Genomic DNA, 17990 nt, shown 5'->3' on the forward strand with positions numbered 1-17990 from the left:
AAGTACTCAGGAGCTAATAAACAGCCTTTAAATTGTTACTGATCTGAAGCAGGTTACTATGAGCCCAGGTAGGATCCTCGCAGGAAAGACCCTGGAGGCAGGAGTGGGCCAGCAGGTGGTGGACGAGGGAGGTGAAAACCCCCCTGGCAGCAGGACACAATCTCAGAATGGAACACAGGGCTCACCTCTTATTATTCCTTCCCGCAACATCTGAAGTTGTTTGTCAGCACTGTGGAGGATGCTGATTGATGCGACTTTGGTAACATTGTGCACGCTCACGGATATCCTCGCTGTCCAATCAGGCGTGGGGCGTGAATGCTACGTAATCACGCGAGATCTTGACGCCATAATAGTCTTCCAGCGTCACAGCGGAGAGAGGTCCAGGGCGGGGCCTCTGGTGTTTACTGAATTCTGGTTTAACTCAGCGTCAGGACACCGCTCCCCTCAGAACCTGTCATGGTGAGTGTGAGAGTCCTGGCATGCAGATGTGGGGAAGGAGGAGTTGGGGAAAGTTGTGGAGAAGGCTGGTCTGAGGCGGGCCTCCCCAGGGTCCTCTCTGGGAATCTGTGGGCCGCATCTCCCTGCTGGCACGGCCCTTCCCTCGGCCCACTCTGGTCTGTGGTGTCGGGGTTGGGCTGGCAGCTGGGACTCCTGGAGTCCTGTCTCCTCACAGCCAGTTGTCGGCTGGACCAGTTTCTGAGAACCAGTGTTGGTGGCATCCCCGGCCTCCCAGATTGTGCGGTGAGCACGCGATGGACACCAGGGAGAACCCAGACCCTGTGTGTGGGGTTCATGCAGGGGAGGAGTTGTTCTTCATGGAGTGCTCCGTTATTTTTTCCAAGACTGACTTCATTCCCTTGTTTTCTGATTTTGTGAGAAGCAGGGCCTCAGCATAGCTCATGCTAAGAATCTTGCCTCCGCTTTCTGCTCACAATAACAGTGTCCTAGACTAGAAAAATTAAAAACAAAGCAGTTTTATTTGACTCAGGTTTTTGTACAGGTTGTGGGGGGGGCAGGAGGACACTGTACATTGATGTTTGGATGTCATCTTAGCCCTGCTCATTACATGGACAGGCGGTCATCTGTCTCTGAACTTTCAAAATACAAATTTTAGCTGGTCACATATTTATCTGTTTTAAAATCTATTTATGTTTCGTGATTATCTTCTCACCTCAAAGATATAAGCCTGCATTCCTAAGTTAGTTTTTTTTTATTTTTTTTATTTTGATAGAGGGTGATTTTTTAAAGATTATGTAAGTATAATTGACAGACAAAATTTGTATACATTCAAGGCCTGCAACTTGTTGTTTTGCCATGTGGGGAACTTTTAAAAGCTTATGGAATATTCACATTATATTTTAAGCCCTTTATCAAAAACCTTTTGGTGTCCCCTTATCCATTTATATTATGAAATGAGTAGGACAATTAACTAACCATCACCTTACATAGTTTTTAAAAGATATTTTAGATGTTAACCTGCTGTATCTAATGCTGTATTCATATCATTACTGTGCTGTATTATACATCTCAATGTTAATTTATCTCCTAACTGCAAATGTGTCATTCATCTAACATCTTCCAGTTTCTTTCACCCTTAGCCCTTTGCAACCCTTATTATATTCTGTGCTTATGATTGACTTTCTTAGATTCCACAAATGAGTAGGATTTATTTTACTCTGTGTTATGTCAAGCAGCCTAATGTTCACATTCTAACTTTGGGATCCATATTGTGACAAAACGTCAGGATTTATTTTTTAAGGTTGAATGTGTTTCCATTGTGTGAGTATCATGCTCTATCTTTTGATCTGTTGACAGACAATGTGGTTATTTCAATATCTTATTCTTTTAAATAATGCTTCCATGAACATGGATGTGCAGGTGTACCTTTGAGATAGTGATTTTATTTCTTATGGATGCACATAAATTAATGAGATTGTTTTGTCATTTGTTCCATTTTTAGAGGCATTTCCATAGTGTTTTTCATGGTGGATGTACCAATTTACATTCCTACAACCAATTTATATGTTCCCATTTCTCCACACCTGGCTCAATACTTGTTACCTTTTTTCATACTTTTTGATAATATCCATTTTTACATATGTGAAATGATAACCATTTTAGTCTTGATAATCCGTGCTGAGCCCCTTTTCAAGTACCTGTTGGCTGTTTGCATATCTTCACTGGAACAACTGGTCAAATCATTTGTCCAAACTAATTAGGTCATTTATCAGTTTTTATTATATTTGCTTTGGATTTCTGTATGTCTTATGTATTCTTTCTTTAATCATACTGTTTGCCAATATTTTCTCCCATTATTTGCTTTATGTTCTTAACTTTTCCTTTAGCATGTAGTTTTTTGGTTTGTTTTTTACAGTCCTATTTCCTTATTTTCATTTTTGTCACCTGTGTTTGGTGTCATATCTAAATCATTGTTGAATTTTTAGGCATTTGTGAAGTGACAAGTTGAAGAGAGTGGGATGTAATTTGATTACATCAGGACATAGATTTAGAACTTTAGTCCATTTTGAGTTGATTGTTATGTAAGATGAAATGTAGGCGTATTGTTTCATGCTTCTGTAAGTGTGAATATAATTTTTCAACATAATTTGTTGAAGACTCTCATTTCATCAGGGATTGATTTTAGCTCATTTGTAAAAGATTAGTTGGTTGTAGATGTGTGGGTTAGTTTCTGGACTTTCTATTCTGTTCTGTAGGTTGTCATGTCTGTTGTTGTGCCAGTACCAGGTTGTTTTGATTATAACTTCCCTGTATAGTGTGTCTTGAAATCCAATATTGTGATGCCCTCAGTTTTGTTTTATTTCTTTACTAGTGCTTTAGCTATCAGAGATCTCTTTTGTTTTATATTAATTTTAGCATAATTTTTTTCTAGACATGAGAATAATATGGCTGATATTTTGATAGGGATTATGCTGAATTTGTAAATTGCTTTGGGTAATATGGGTATTTTGATTGTATTAATTCTTCCAATACACAGACATGGAAGAGTTTTCTATTTTGTTGTGTGTCTTCTTCTATTTCTTTTTTTTAAGTTTTGTAATTTTCATTATACAGATTTTTCACATTCTGGGTTAAGTTTAATCAAGGGATTTAAATTTTTAGTAAATATTGAGAATGATACTGATCTTACGAATTTATTCTCTGTCATGACATTTTCTGTGCATACAAATGTTATTTATTTTTGTGTGTAGAATTTATTTTTTGCAACTTTACCAAACACTGTTATGAGTTGCAATAGTCTCTTGGTGGAGTTCTTTGGTTTCACTATATATAGGAACATGTCATCTGCAAACAAGGATAATTTTACTTTCTCCTTTCCATTTGGTATCCCTTTAATTTCCTGTTCCTACTTAATGGCTCTGCATAAATCTTTGGAAACTATGTTGAATACCAATGTTGAGAGTGGACATCCATGTCTGGTTCTGGATCTTAGTGGAAATACTTCATACTTCTCCACATAAGGCTTGATGTGGGTTTGTAATATTTTGCCTTGACTGTGTTAAAGAATAAAGACTTTTATCATTAGATGATGTATTTTATCAACTGATTTCTTAGCATTTATTGAGATAATCATATGAATAGTGTGGTGTGTCATATTTATTTATTTCTATATGATGAACCATTCTTGCAAACCAGAGATAAATTCAACTTGTCCAGTGAAGGATCTTTCTGGAATGTCGTTGGATTCAATTAACTGTTATTTTGTTTGGGTCTTTATATCTGTTGATCAGGGATATTCATCTGTGAGTATCTTTCTTCTATACTTTTCTGCTTTAGGACTTTAGGTGATGCTGGCCTTAGTAGTTTGGTAGGATTGCTTCCCTTTCAAATGTTTTGAATGGTTTGAGAATTGGAGTTAGTTCCTCTTTAAAAATTTGATAGAGTTCAGCAGTAAAGTCATCTGGCACTAGGCTTTCCTTTGTTAGGAGGTTTTTATTACTGAATTAAACTCCCTCTTGGTTATTGGTCTGTTTAGGAGTTCTAGACCGTTAGGAACCAATTATGCAAATTAAAACAACAGTTGGAGCGACTATTCTCAGGCCATAAGTAAATGCTCATGAGGATGTATAGAAAAAGGAGCCCTTATAAATTGTTAATGAGAATGAACTTTAGTACAGCTATTTTGGAGACCAGTGTGGATGTTCCCCCCAAAATTAAAAAAAAAAAATCTGACTAATGATGCAACTATTCCATATCTAGTCATATGTTTGAATTAAGTGAAATTAATACATCAAAGAGAACTTGTGCTCTCATGCCTAGCCTTATTCACAGTAATGAGGTATGGAATCAATGTAGGTGTCAATTGATTCATAAACAGGTGAAGAAAATTCAATACATAGAGGCAACAGAATATAAAAAGAATAAAAAGAATGAAATTCTACCATCACCCAAAAAATGGATCCAACTGGAGGCTATTATATTAGGTGAAATCAGCCAATATTTCACAACAGAAAGTTGAATACAACATTTTATCACTGTTACGTGAAAGTTTAGTAAAAGTATATCTGAAATTGGAATAATAAGTACTGAAGCCTTGGCATTATGGTGTCAGGGTAGAGAAAGTTTCGATAAGGTGTCAAAACATAGAATTAATAAATTTTAATGTTCCACAGTACACTTGGATGACTACAGCTCATAATAATAAAGTTGATGTTTACTTTTTTGAAAACAAATCAGTTATATCACAGAATAGATTTATTGCAATAATCATAACGTGGGAAAATGTGGTATATTCCCATATGGGAATATGGCTTAATTCTGTAAAGAACTACTTATATCTATATAAAAATAATATATTCATGCAATTTTTATACTCTTTCTATATTAATGTCCACAAATAACAGAAGCATAATAATCTCCAGTTGCATCCATTTTGATGCAAATGCCAGGAATTCATTGTTTTGTGCCTGTCATATTCCATCATGTATATGCATATATATATATAATATTTTATTCTTTTTACATTTTAAGCTTTGATTCAGTACGAAGAATGCATAGGAAAGTGAGGTCTTTATCTATAGGAGGGAGATAGATCTGGGTTCATACCAGCTACCAGGAACCATCCATATGGAGGAGCATCCAAGTCAGGAAGCATAGGATGGGTGGCACAAGGCCACGTGCCCTGAAGGCACAGGCCTACAACCAGCCTCCTACTGGCAAGAGGCCAGGGTGAAGAGAAAGTAGGAAAGGGCCAGACATACCCTGTCCCAGGCTTTTGATCCACTTTCACAGGGGACTGGTTCATTAACCTGATTGGCCAGTGGGCACTCAGGTGTGGCAAGGTAGGGATATGAGGTCACAAAGGGGCATGGTGAAGGCATGATGTTCCAGCTCTCAAACCTAATAAATGTTTAAAATTTATTTATTTGACAGATAGAGTTAGACAGTGAGGGAGGGAGACAGAAAGGTCTTCTGTCCATTGGTTCATCCCCCAAATGGCTGCTAGGATTGGAGCTACACCAATCCGAAGCCAGGAGCCAGGTGCTTCTTCCTGGTCTCCCATGCAGGTTCAGGGGCCCAAGCACTTGGGCCATCCTCTACCGCATTCCCGAGTCACAGTAGAGAGCTGGACTGGAAGAGGAGCAACCAGGACTAGAGCCTGGTGCCCATATGGGATGCTGGTGCTGCAGGCAGAGGATTAACAAAGTGAGCCATGGCGCCGGCCCCTCAAACCTAATCAATTTTAATCTGTATGTCTGTCTACTTCATTCCCCCCTCAGAGACTCCATCCCTTAATCCTAAGGGAAGTTGAAGGATGTGGAATCATCTCTTTTGTAACTGCTTCCTGCTTATGAGGGGTGTAGTGCAAGCCTTGCCTATCCAGGGTCTGGAAGTCTCTGTCTATCTAGCAAATTTGTCTTGTGAGATGGAGCAGTCTCGGTCATTGCCAACATCTGTGTCCTCTGCATGGTCAGTTACTTCCTGAAGTCAAGTTCTCAAACATTTAAGTTTGTTAATTACTATAAGCAAAATTGGAACAAATCCAATTATAAGTGGGGTGCCCCTTAAGATGAAAACAATGTATCTTATAGATTTCCAGATAGTGGTTAGTGATAGGCTACCCTTATGTAGATTATAAACCCTTTTAGCTTGAGTATGGAGAATTATATAGAACTCATTAGGTAGCTTTATCCTCAATAACAGTTCCCAGATATAATCAAGAAAGGCAGGTAAAGCATGTTTGCCTTAAGGTGCAGCAGTCTGGATGTGACAAAGGCAAAACTTTACATATCCTTTTTGCTTTGAAGAGGTACTAAGGTTTCTGATTGGCTAATAGGAATAATTAGGCATGTCTTTCACATTCACCTGTGAAGACTTAAGAGGTAGAAGTTAATCCTAATTTCATAGAGGTAGTCATGCTCAATAGCACCTGGTAAGGTCCCTTTAATTTAAGCTGTTTCTGATCTGAAGAGGTCTTCTTATGAATGGCTTGCTCAGGAATTTCTAATGTTGGAGTTTTTGTCAAAAACTCCTTGATTCTTTGGAACACCTTCTGTAGCTCCCCTGTCCAGCAGTGTGTCTGTGTCAGGGGCTTTAAGGAAACACAAGGCTTAGAATCCAAATACTGGAATCAATAACTTTTGTAGCTACCCTTTTCCATACAGAGTCTGCATCAGGGCCTCTTTAAAGCTATATACAAAAGCTTGGAATCCAAATTGTATAGAATCCTGTCATCTGCAATTCTCAATACAGGAGCTTTAGTTAGAACCTCCTTAGTTCCCTGGAACAACTTTGGCAGCTACCTTTCAGTACAGAGTCTGCATCAGGATGTCTTTAGAACTATGTAGAGGCTGGTGTCATGGCTCATTAGGCTAATCCTTTGCCTGTGGCGCTGGTACACCAGGTTCTAATCCAAGTTGGGGCACCGGATTCTGTCCCAGTTGCTCCTCTTCCAGTCCAGCTCTCTGCTGTGGCCCAGGAAGGCAGTGGAGGATGGCCTAGGTGCTTGGGCCCTGCACCTGCATGGGAGACCAGGAGGGGACACCTAGCTCCTGGCTTTGGATTGGCCCTGCTCACTGGCTGCAGCGGCCATTTGGGGGGTGAACCAATGGAAGGAAGACCTTCCTCTCTGTCTCTCTCTTTCACTGTATAACTCTACCTGTCAAAAATAAATAAATAAAAAAATAAATAAAGCTATATACAAAAACTTGGAATCCAAATTCCACAGAATTTTGTTATTCCCAGAAATCTCCTTGGCTGCCTTTAAATATCTGACCCTATGTTTAAACATACGAGATAGGAATTTCAGAGAGAGACATGTGTCCAAGATTTTACATTTGAAGCACTTAATAAACTTTGAAGAAATATGTAAGAATACAGGCAATGGAGTTTGACATTTAGAAATAACTAGAACTTAACACATGCAAATAAAGTAAATCTTAGGGATCAAATTTTACCATTGATGTTAATAAAGCTCTTTGAGAACAGAGGTCCTGCATGGGAAGTTAGTACACAGTGACTCTTGTTAATTTAACAATTAACACTCTCATGTGTGATGTCAGTGATCACCTGAGGCTCTTGACATGAACTGCCTAGGCCATGGAAGCCTTTTGAGTTCCACAAACTCCATCAATATTCAGGAAAAGCCATAAGCAAAGTGGAAGTTCTCTCCTCCCTCCGGAGAAAAGCACATTCTTGTGGGGAGCAACTTGGACTAGACTGTTACTGGAATTAAGACTTATTCTATGCATCTGCTCTCCCACAATATGGCACTGGGAGAGGAGGAAACAGCTTCTACACAGCTGCCTCCAGTTCAACCAATAAACAGCAGGACCTGCTCCTGATTGGAGGAGAGCAGCGTACTCGGCGTGTGGGTAGCAGAGTGGGGATTGGTGGAAGAGGACTATAAAGGAGGAGAGAGACAACATGCACCAGGAACACCTGAGGAACATCTGAGCAGCCCCCGAGAGAGCTGGCCGGTGGTGTGCCGCTCCCCAGCGGAAGTGGGGAAAGTGGCAGGGGGAACCGCCTTTCCACGGAGGTGGAAGGGATGGTAGCCAACCCGGGAAGAACCAGCAGCAAACCCGGGGAGGGCCGAGCAGACAAAAGAACAGCACAGGGTCCTGTGTTGCTCCTCCACGAAGAGGGGGAGCAACAATTCTTCTTTAATGGCCGTTAGTTTCCACTGGGGTCTCACCCAGGGAGGTTCTCCATGTAGGGACACTTTTTGCACAAGGGACCTGGCTTTCTATGCCTGAAATGCTCTTATGGGCCTTTTTAGCCAGACCAGAATGCCTTTAGAGCTGATTTTGAGGTCACTGAGTGCTACTTAAGGCGTTTGCCACTCTGTACAGTCTGCTGTACGGACTCCTTCCCATGTTGGAGTATTTACATTTTTTAAAATTTTATTATTATTAGTTAACACAAAATATTATTGACATGATCACTTTTAATAATCAATGTCACCTATATAATCACTTTAAAATTTAAGATGTTACCATTACCATCTAGTCCGAGGGTATTTGAGATCCCATAGCAAGTTTTAAACTATACCCTTAGAAGTAAGTCCAGGCTGGCACCGCGGCTCACTAGGCTAATCCTCTGCCTTGCGGCACCAGCACACCAGGTTCTAGTCCCGGTCGGGGCGCCGGCCGCAGTGTGCCGGCCACGGTGGCCATTGGAGGGTGAACCAATGGCAAAGGAAGACCTTTTTCCCTCTCGCTCTCTCTCTCACTATCCACTCTGCCTGTCCAAAAAAAAAAAAAAAAAAAAAGAAGAAGAAGAAGAAGTAAGTCCATAGGAATGCATGCAGAGCTACACAGTTTTTACAAGCTCTTTTTAGGTCCAAGTACCAGGAACCAGCCACATGGAAGAGCATCCAGGCCAGGAAGCATAGCACTGGTTGGCCCGAAGGCCATGTGCCCAGAAGGCACAGGGCTACAGCCAGCACCCTACTGGCAAGAGACCAGGGTGAAGAGAAAGGAGGAAAGGCTATATAATATTTTCTTGTCCAACCTTCAGTTTATGGACAACTAATCTCACTCCATATTATTTCTATTGTGCATTTTGCTGCCATAAACAGTTTTTATACGTTGATTGTATTTCTTTGGATATATCCCCCTGCATCAGACAATTGAATCATAAAGTAAATCCACCTTCAGTTTTTATTTATCTCTATACTGTTTTCCATGACAGTTATTCATTTTCCCACCAATAGTATATTAAGGTATTCTTTTCTCAACAATATTGTCAGTTTTTACATTTTGATTTTGGCATTATAGCCATTCTAACTGGGGTAGGTTGATATCTAATTGTGGTTTTTATTTGCATTTCCCTGAAGGCTAGTGACACTAAGTATTTTTGCATATGTCTGTTGGTGATTTGTATTTCTTTTGTAAAATAACCGTGGATATCCTTTGTTTCTTATGCATATTGTCTTGTTGATTTCTTGAGCTCCTTATATGTTCTGGATATGAATCATTTATCAGATGCATAGTTTGCTAATATTTTTTTCTATTCTGTCATTTTTCTCTTCTTTTTTTTTCCTTTGGAGTGCAGAAGCATTTTAAGCTTGGTATAATCCCATTTCTCTATTTTTTTCTTTATTCCCTGTGCTTCTGGGATGCTATACAAAAAAAAATCTTTGCTTAGGCCAATGTTGTAACATTTTTGCTATGCTTTCCTCTAATAGTTTGATGGTTTTGGATCTTTGTCGCTCCCCCTCTTCGTGGAGGAATGACACTAAACCCTGCCTAAGCTTCCTATCCGAGTCACGGCATCATTATGTTGCTCCCCGTCTTCATGGAGGAATGACACAGGACCCTGCATTGTTCTTTCGTCTGCTCGGCCCTCCCCGGGTTTGTTGCTGGTTCTTCCCGGGTTGGCTACCATCCCTTCCACCTCCATGGAAGGGCAGTTCCCCCCTAGCCACTTTCCCCACTTCCGCTGGGGAGCGGCACACCACCGGCCAGCTCTCTCGGGGGCTGTTCAGATGTTCCTCAGGTGTTCCTCTTAGATGTTCCTGGTACATGTTGTCTCTCTCCTCGTTTATAGTCCTCTTCCACCAATCCCAACTCTGCTACCCACATGCCAAGTACGCTGCTCTCCTCCAATCAGGAGCAGGTCCTGCTGTTTATTGGTTGAACTGGAGGCAGCTGTGTAGAAGCTGTTACTCCTCTCCCAGCACCATATTGTGGGAGAGCAGATGCATAGAATAAGTCTTAATTCCAGTAACAGTCTAGTCCGAGTTGCTCCCCACAGATCTTAAGGTTAGATCCTTGATTCATTTAAAGGAATTTTTTGTATATATTGTAATCTACTGGCTTCATTTCAAACTTCTGCATGCATAGATTCAATTTTCCCAATACCTGAAAAATTTTAGCACATTTGTCTAGTATTAATTGATTGTAGATGTGCAGCTATTTCTGCCTTGTATAGTCTGTCCCTTTAGGTTACATGTCTATTTTCACAGTGCCATACATTTTAAATAATAATTGTCCTGCAGTGTGTTGAAATCTGATATTTGATGCCTATAGCTTTATTTTTATTGTTTAAACAGCTTTGGCCACTTACTGTCATTTACATTTCTGTATAAATTTCAAGATTTTTTTTCTGTAAGGAATGTCCTTGAAATTTTGATGGGCATTGTACTGAATCTGTAAATTCAGGGAATAATGTGGCCATTTGGAATAATATCAATTGCTACAATACTTGAACCATTGATTTTTTCATTGTTATACCTTCTGTTTCTTTCATTAATGTTTTACAATTTTCATTGTAGAGTTCTTTCACATCTTTTGTTAAATTTATTTCATTATTTAATATTTGGTAGCTTTTGTGAATGGAAGAGTTCTTATAAGTCCTTCAGCCAGATAATTGTTGATATGTATGAGTGATATGGATTTTTGTGTGTTCACTTTGCATCTGCATCCTGAAACTGCTGAATTCTCATATAAGTTCTAATAGTCTGGTTGGGGGGGGTGTCTTTTTGTTCCCCAATATACAGAATCATATCAACTATAGTGATACTTTAATTTCCACCTTTCCAATTTTTATCCTTTTTGTTTCTTTTTTCTTGCCTTATGGCTCTAAATAAAACTTCCAGAATTATATTGCATAAAAGTGGTGACAGTGGAGAGCCTTGTCTAGTTGCAGATCTTTGTCCAAATTGTTCCAGTTTTTCCCCATTCTATACGATATTGGCTGTGGGCTTGACATATATTTCCTTTATTGTGTTGAGGTACATTCCTTCTAAACCCAATTTTTATGACTTTTATCATAAAAGGATATTGTATTTTATCAAATGCTTTTTTGGCATTTACTGAAGAACTTGTATGGATTTAATCCTTATATTATTGATGTTATGTATCACATTTATTGATCTGGGTATGCTATATGTAACAGCCCTGAATCCCTGGTATAAATTCTATTTGGTCAATGTGGATGTGTCATTGAATTCAGTTTGCTTGCATTTTCTTAAATGTTTTTGCAGCTACATTCATCATGGATAATGGTTCCTAGTTCTCTTTCATATTGTATCCTTGTTTGGTTTTATCTTTAAGGTAAGTTCAGCCTCATAGAGTAAGTTTTGAATGGTTTTCTCCCTATCCATTGTTTTGAATAGTTTAAGAAGAATTGATGTTAGTTTACCCTTGAAAGTTTGAGAGAATGCATGAATGAAGCCACCAATTTCTGAGCTTAGTATTGTAGCAAGGCTTTACTACTCAATCTCAACCTTTTTTATTGGTCTATCCAAATTTTCTATATCTTCATGCATAAATTTTGGTGTATGTTTCATAAGGAACTGAAGGAGAGGACTAAGGTACTAAATGAAAGTGGTGGAGCGGTAGAGAGGTTGATTACTTTCTTTGATCAGTTCTCACTGTGTTTGTGCATTGAAATATTGCATTTTGACATATAAAAGTGTATAATTCAATAAAATTTTACAAGAAATAGTTTTTATTGTGCTTTTAATGAGAATCAATGAGAATGCCAAGGGTAAGTAGGGTAAAGAGGCTTAGGATTAGCTTCTTTGACTTAGTTCCATGTAAGTCTAGAGTGTAGTAGCTGGGTATCTCTGATTTTCTGTCACTTGGCTTTGGAGTGATTTAGCAGAGGAATGCCAGACTAAAATGTGAAAAGCTTATACAGAAGGCAGTTGGTGCTGTGCGATGAATTGTGAAGTTTGCCTAGAAAGCTGCATTCACAAGCCAGTCTTTTACCATCACAAAGAATCAACTAATCCTGAGAACCATTTGTCCCTGGGCAGCCTTCAGTTTATCTATTTCTTGTAAATTCTCATTTTTTGCAGAAATGTGTTATCATATTACCTTATATTATTAATCTACCCATTATATGGATGTTATCTCTTTCACTTCCTGTTATTGTTAAATTATGTCAATTATCTATTCTCCTCACAAGTGTTGCTGTACTGTGATGCAATTTACTGATCATCTTTAAAGCATATTTTCATATCATTCATTTTTCTATATCATGTTTCTGTTTTCTGTCATATTATTTCCTTTTATTTACATTGTGCTTTATTCATTTTCCTCTGTATAGTTTAAGATTGAAAGACACAATTCCATTTTTAAAGACATTTATTTCTTTGAAAGGCAGAGTTACAGAAATGCAAAGGCAGAGAGAGAGTGAAGGGGGAAAATGGAGGGGAGAGAGAGAGAGAAAGAGATAGAAAGAGAGAGAGAGAGAGAGGTGTTTTCCACTTTTAGGTTCACATTCAAAATGGCCACAGTGGTTGGAGCTGGGCCAATCTGAAACAAGAGCCTGGAGCTTCTTCCAGGTTTCCCACATGGCTGCAGTGGCCCAAATACTTGGGCTATCTGTCGCTGCTTTCCCAGGCACACCATCAGTGAGCCAGGAAGTAGAACAGCTGAGGTTCAAATTGGTACCCACATGGGATGCCAGCACCGCAGGCCATGGCTTTAACTGCTGTGCCATGGAGCCAGCACGATATTTTCAATTTTAAAACATTCATTTTTTGCAGATGATTGAATTGAAAATTTGATCTTCAATAAAAATCCTTTGATTGATAGTAAAGTATCACATGCTCAGAGATTTAATTTTACAATACGGAATTCCTCAGAATTAAGTTTAGCTATTTTCTTTTTTTTTTATTTTTTTGACAGGCAGAGTGGACAGTGAGAGAGAGAGAGACAGAGAGAAAGGTCTTCTTTTGCCGTTGGTTCACCCTCCAGTGGCTGCCGCGGCAGGCGCACTGCGGCCGGTGCACCGCGCTGATCCGATGGCAGGAGCCAGGAGCCAGGTGCTTTTCCTGGTCTCCCATGGGGTGCAGGGCCCAAGCACTTGGGCCATCCTCCACTGCACTCCTGGGCCACAGCAGAGAGCTGGCCTGGAAGAGGGGCAACCGGGACAGAATCCGGCACCCCAACCGGGACTAGAACCCGGTGTGCCGGCGCCGCTAGGTGGAGGATTAGCCTAGTGAGCCGCGGCGCCGGCCAAGTTTAGTTATTTTCGATAGCATTCTTGTTGTTAGTGGCAAAGATCCAATGATGCCAGTCTGGTAATTTAATTATGGCAGTGTTTTTCTTGTTCTCTTTCAGATTTTTAAGGAATCTTTTTATCACAGCCACCAAATGGTCAAGTTTTACTTAAGAAAATAAATACAATATTTTTGAAAACATCATTCTCTGCGTATTAAAAGTTGCATCAATTTTTTATTATGGAAATGTTCTTGTGCTTTAGGAAATATAATGTGCCTTATAGTAAGGCCGTTTTAATACATTTGTTTTGGGTTCTGAAGACTACATGTCATTTTAGGTGAGTATAGATGTCTCTAATTCCTGTTTGTATTGTGCTTTCATTCCCTTCATTCCCAGTACCATTTTCCAAGGTACTCTCTGCATTTTTCAGCATGGCACCTGACCTCAGTCAAAGGAATCAACTTGTGATACTTTAGATCCAAGTATGAACAGCAACTATTTGGAGGAGGATGTACATTCATATTTGAAAAATGTGATTAGTATCCTTCTAAACTCTTTTCAGTGGTATCTTTTATCTTCAACCTGTGCCTCTGTGGCTGAGTGGAGTGATTGCTCCCTCACTGAATACAGAGGTGCTTGATAAGGCAAGTCAGCTCTGGTCAGGGCTCAAGTGTGGGACAAGAATCCAAGGTGACACCCATGTTGTGCCTGGTGAATATGTATAGTCAGTATGGTTGAGGGTAGGATCATGCCTGTTGCCATAATCACAACCTCACTCCTCTCTTCCATGTTGATCAATGCTCAGGATTAGCCCCTGATGGGTATAAACCTCACCTATGCTGAAGCATGAACTGCAAAACAGGATCTGTGCAGTCCTCAGAGTGAGCATGGGACCCTCTGTAGTGACCTATCTCAGGCAGTTAGGGTGATCTGAGCTTCTGATGCCTGACACAGTGATTGCCCAGAAACCCAGTTAGGCCCCGTGCCCTATCTTGCAGTCACAGATTTCCAACAGTCATGGGGTGAAGAGGATACCCTTTGCCCCATGAGCCTGCCTCATCCATGTAGAAAGCAGAGTTGTTTCCAGAGCCAGCTGCTTAGGGGTGATCTGCCTTGGCAATTTGAGCCCCAGAGCCTGTGATATGTTGAGAGGTTGGGGGCACCTCTAAATCCTAAATAGGAGCACAGCTCCCTCTCAACCCTTCCAACCAGACTCAAAGTCAGAGGAGAACACAGCATTTTTCTTCTAGGAATCTCCCCCAGTCATGCACAGGAGAGCCACCACAGCTTCTGCTGGTGTCAAGATGGTACCTTCTCCCTGTTGCGAGCACCCTTGTGTGGGGATGAGGAGAAAGAAATGTGCTTTTCCTTCACTGGATGAGGTGCTTATCCTCCCTCTCCCTCAGGCTCCAGATGGATTCAAACTCAGTGTAGTCTGAGAGGTTCTCCCTCATGCCATATCATCAGTGGTACAGGCTGCCACAGTGTGCCCTCAACTTGATATTAGAACCTTTTGTCTCCTTGAGGATTGTGGGATTCATGTGTAGTGTGACACTTGCTACTATGTATCTGCACTCTCCATGCTGCTCCACAGCATTCCTATTCTTTCTGTAGAATTTCCACTGCAAACTTCTCTCCAACTCTCCCCTGAGAATTTACTTTCTATTTTTTTCTAGTACTTCTTCTTCTCAGAATCAGCACATGTCTTCCCTATTCAACCATCTTTGAATCCCCTCCAACCTGCACTTTTATAAATAATTTTTGTCAAGAGAAATTCTGCATAAAGCAATTTTAGGTGGCCTTGTCCATTCACAACTTGCATTCTTACATGTGTTGAAACTTTATATGACAGAATGATCAGAGATATTAAAATATATATAAGGAATGTATAATACAGTAGTGAGAAAGAAAATTGTGAAGTACATGGAAATATCCAAAATAAATTCAGTGAGTAGTTGTAAGAAATGCCTTGGAAAATTTATGAAAGTAAGAAAAAAAATTGGAGCAAAGACAGAGCCCACTATGTCACAATAATACTGAGCTCTATAGCAGAGCAACCTACAAAAGATAGCTCAGTTTTTCTCTCCATAATTTTGATTGAAAATATACAACTTCTTTTATGAACAAAAACTACAATTTCTACAAGCTTAAGCTACTAATATAACCCTTATATAAATTATGTAGTTCATTTTTATTTCCTTAAGAATACCTACGCCACTAAATCATCAATCTGGAATATATATTATAAGCACAAAGCTGGTGATTTAACCAAAATCAAAAGAAAAAAAAAACCAAGGAAGCATCCTATCTCGGTAGGGCCTTAAGGAAGAGAGCTACTGTAGATTATGTCTATATTGGTATGGAATGTCACAGCTCCTTATTCCAAACCCAGACAATGAGTAGCCCTTGCTGATGCTTCTGTCAGCATAAACTCCAATGCAGGAAGTTACACCCATATCAGAACAGAATTTGGTGTCATCTGGTTTATCAAGGATATATTCTGTATTTTCTAAGTCATTAATCATCCTCATTCCATCCATGTGCACATCTTTATATGGATACCTCCTCTTCTTTTTTAAGAGTTATATTTACTTGGGTGTCAAAATTACAGAGAGTGAGGGAGCCAGAGAGAATTGTTTTCTATCTACTTGTTCACTCTTGAAATGCCTGCAACAGCCAGAGCTGGGCCAGTCAAAATTCAGGAGCATGGACTTTCTTCTAGGTCTCTGACATGGGTGCAGGTGGTACTTGGGCCATCTTACACTGGTTTCCCAGGCCATTAGCAGAGAGCTGGATTGGAAATGGGGCAGGCAGGCCTCAAACCAGAACCCATATGTGATGCCCACACCACAGGCAGAGACTTAGCATACTAAACCAAAATTCCAGCCCATACACCTCCTTTTCTTGAGTTTGATCCTTTAGGTCCAATTAACTTCATGGTGGAAGAATTCCTAAATCAACAATTCAGATATCATATCTTAGAGACTGACCATTCCTCCCACCATGGGGCCAACCAGCCCAATGTTGGTAAGCAGAGAAACTCCACCTGATGGTGACATGGACCATAATCTTAATCATTAAATTGTATCCTTAGTATCTGATGGGTCCCTGGGGCCCATTAAGAGGATCTCAAGGCATGCAGATCCTTGAGCACCATCTCCCAGATATGGCCCCACTTGTAGAGCAAGTCCAGGGGATTGGTCTCACACACCTAACTTTGAAGACTGCCTATGAAGATTCAGATTTCTTCCATGCCACCACACTCCTCCACCCAGAACAACGTCCACACTGCCAGGTGATGTGTCTCTTCAGAGCCCATGAGGATATCACCACTACTCTGCCCAGGTCTTTATATACCATCCACATAGGCTCCAAAGCACTCTGCACACTCCAATGCACATGTTAATCACTTCTAACTTTCAGCTTGTATAGTAATTGGATGATTATTGAAGAATTTCAAGTTATCTGTGTTATAATTCAGATTAATAAACAGGAATGCTTCTCTATAAAAATATATGTTCTCATGCATATATAGATAAAGATATCTTCCTTCTCAGTTTGAATGTGTTTTCATTCTTGCCTAATTAGTCTCATTAAGTCTCCCAGGGCCATTTAGATTACAAATGGTGAAAGTGTACATTTTACCTTGTACCTGTTCATTGAGAAAGTTAATGGTAACTTTGTTTTTTCTTTCATTATTTATTATTTTGAGATAGTTTTCTAGTACTAATTTTTTGAATCTCTTTATCATGAAAAGGTGTTGTGACTTTTTTTTCTGTATCAGTTTAAATGGTCATATTTTCCCCTTCATTCTGATAATGTGACATTATGACAATGATTCATTTTCATAAGTTGAACTAACCTTGCTTTCTAAGAATAAATCCTTTCTGTAAAATCTTTTAAACAAGCAGTTGCATTTATTTTGGTATTATTTTGTACAGATTTATTGTATCAAAATGCATAATAGGTATGAATTTTTGGGATCCCTCTTTTTTTTTTGACAGGCAGAGTGGACAGTGAGAGAGAGAGACAGAGAGAAAGGTCTTCCTTTTCCATTGGTTCACTGCCCAATGGCTGCTGTGGCTGGCACACTGCGGCTGGTGCACCACGCAAATCTGAAGCCAGGAGTCAGGTGCTTCTCCTGGTCTCCCATGTGGTTGCATGGCCCAAGGACTTGGGCCATCCTCCACTGCACTCCTGAGCCACAGCAGAGAGCTGGACTGGAAGAGGAGCAACCAGGACAGAATCTGTTGCCTCGACCAGGACTAGAACCTAGGGTGCCTGTGCCGCAGGCCGAGGATTAGCCTATTGAGCTGCATCACAGGCTTGGGCTCCCTCTTTTTCTAGCAGCTTTGCCTGCCATTCTTATTAGGGTATTGTTTTCCTCATATAATAAATTAGAAATGTTTCCTTCCTTAATTTTCTGTTTGGAAAGAATTGTTATTAATTATTTTGTATTTTTAAAAATTCACCCATGAATGCATTCGTCATCAGCTTTATCTCCATTCTGGGGTCTCATTATTAATTCATGTCTATCTCATTAATTTTCTCATTAATTATAATTTGATTTAA

The 17990-nt window shown here is 39.8% G+C and overlaps 1 pseudogene across 1 annotated transcript in view; it reads left to right on the forward strand.

The window, feature by feature from the left end:
• Window positions 1-330: 330 nt before the first annotated feature.
• The window catches only part of LOC149119463 (uncharacterized), a 271925-nt pseudogene continuing 254265 nt past the window's right edge, over window positions 331-17990 (forward strand). The window contains exon 1 of the transcript XR_016228693.1: window positions 331-459. The product of XR_016228693.1 is annotated as an uncharacterized LOC149119463 (transcript). The remainder of the gene's footprint in view (window positions 460-17990) is intronic.

The sequence above is a fragment of the Oryctolagus cuniculus genome, chromosome Y (genome assembly GCF_051225735.1).
Source record: "Oryctolagus cuniculus isolate XC-2025 breed Fujian yellow rabbit chromosome Y, ASM5122573v1, whole genome shotgun sequence".
Lineage (NCBI taxonomy): Eukaryota > Metazoa > Chordata > Mammalia > Lagomorpha > Leporidae > Oryctolagus > Oryctolagus cuniculus.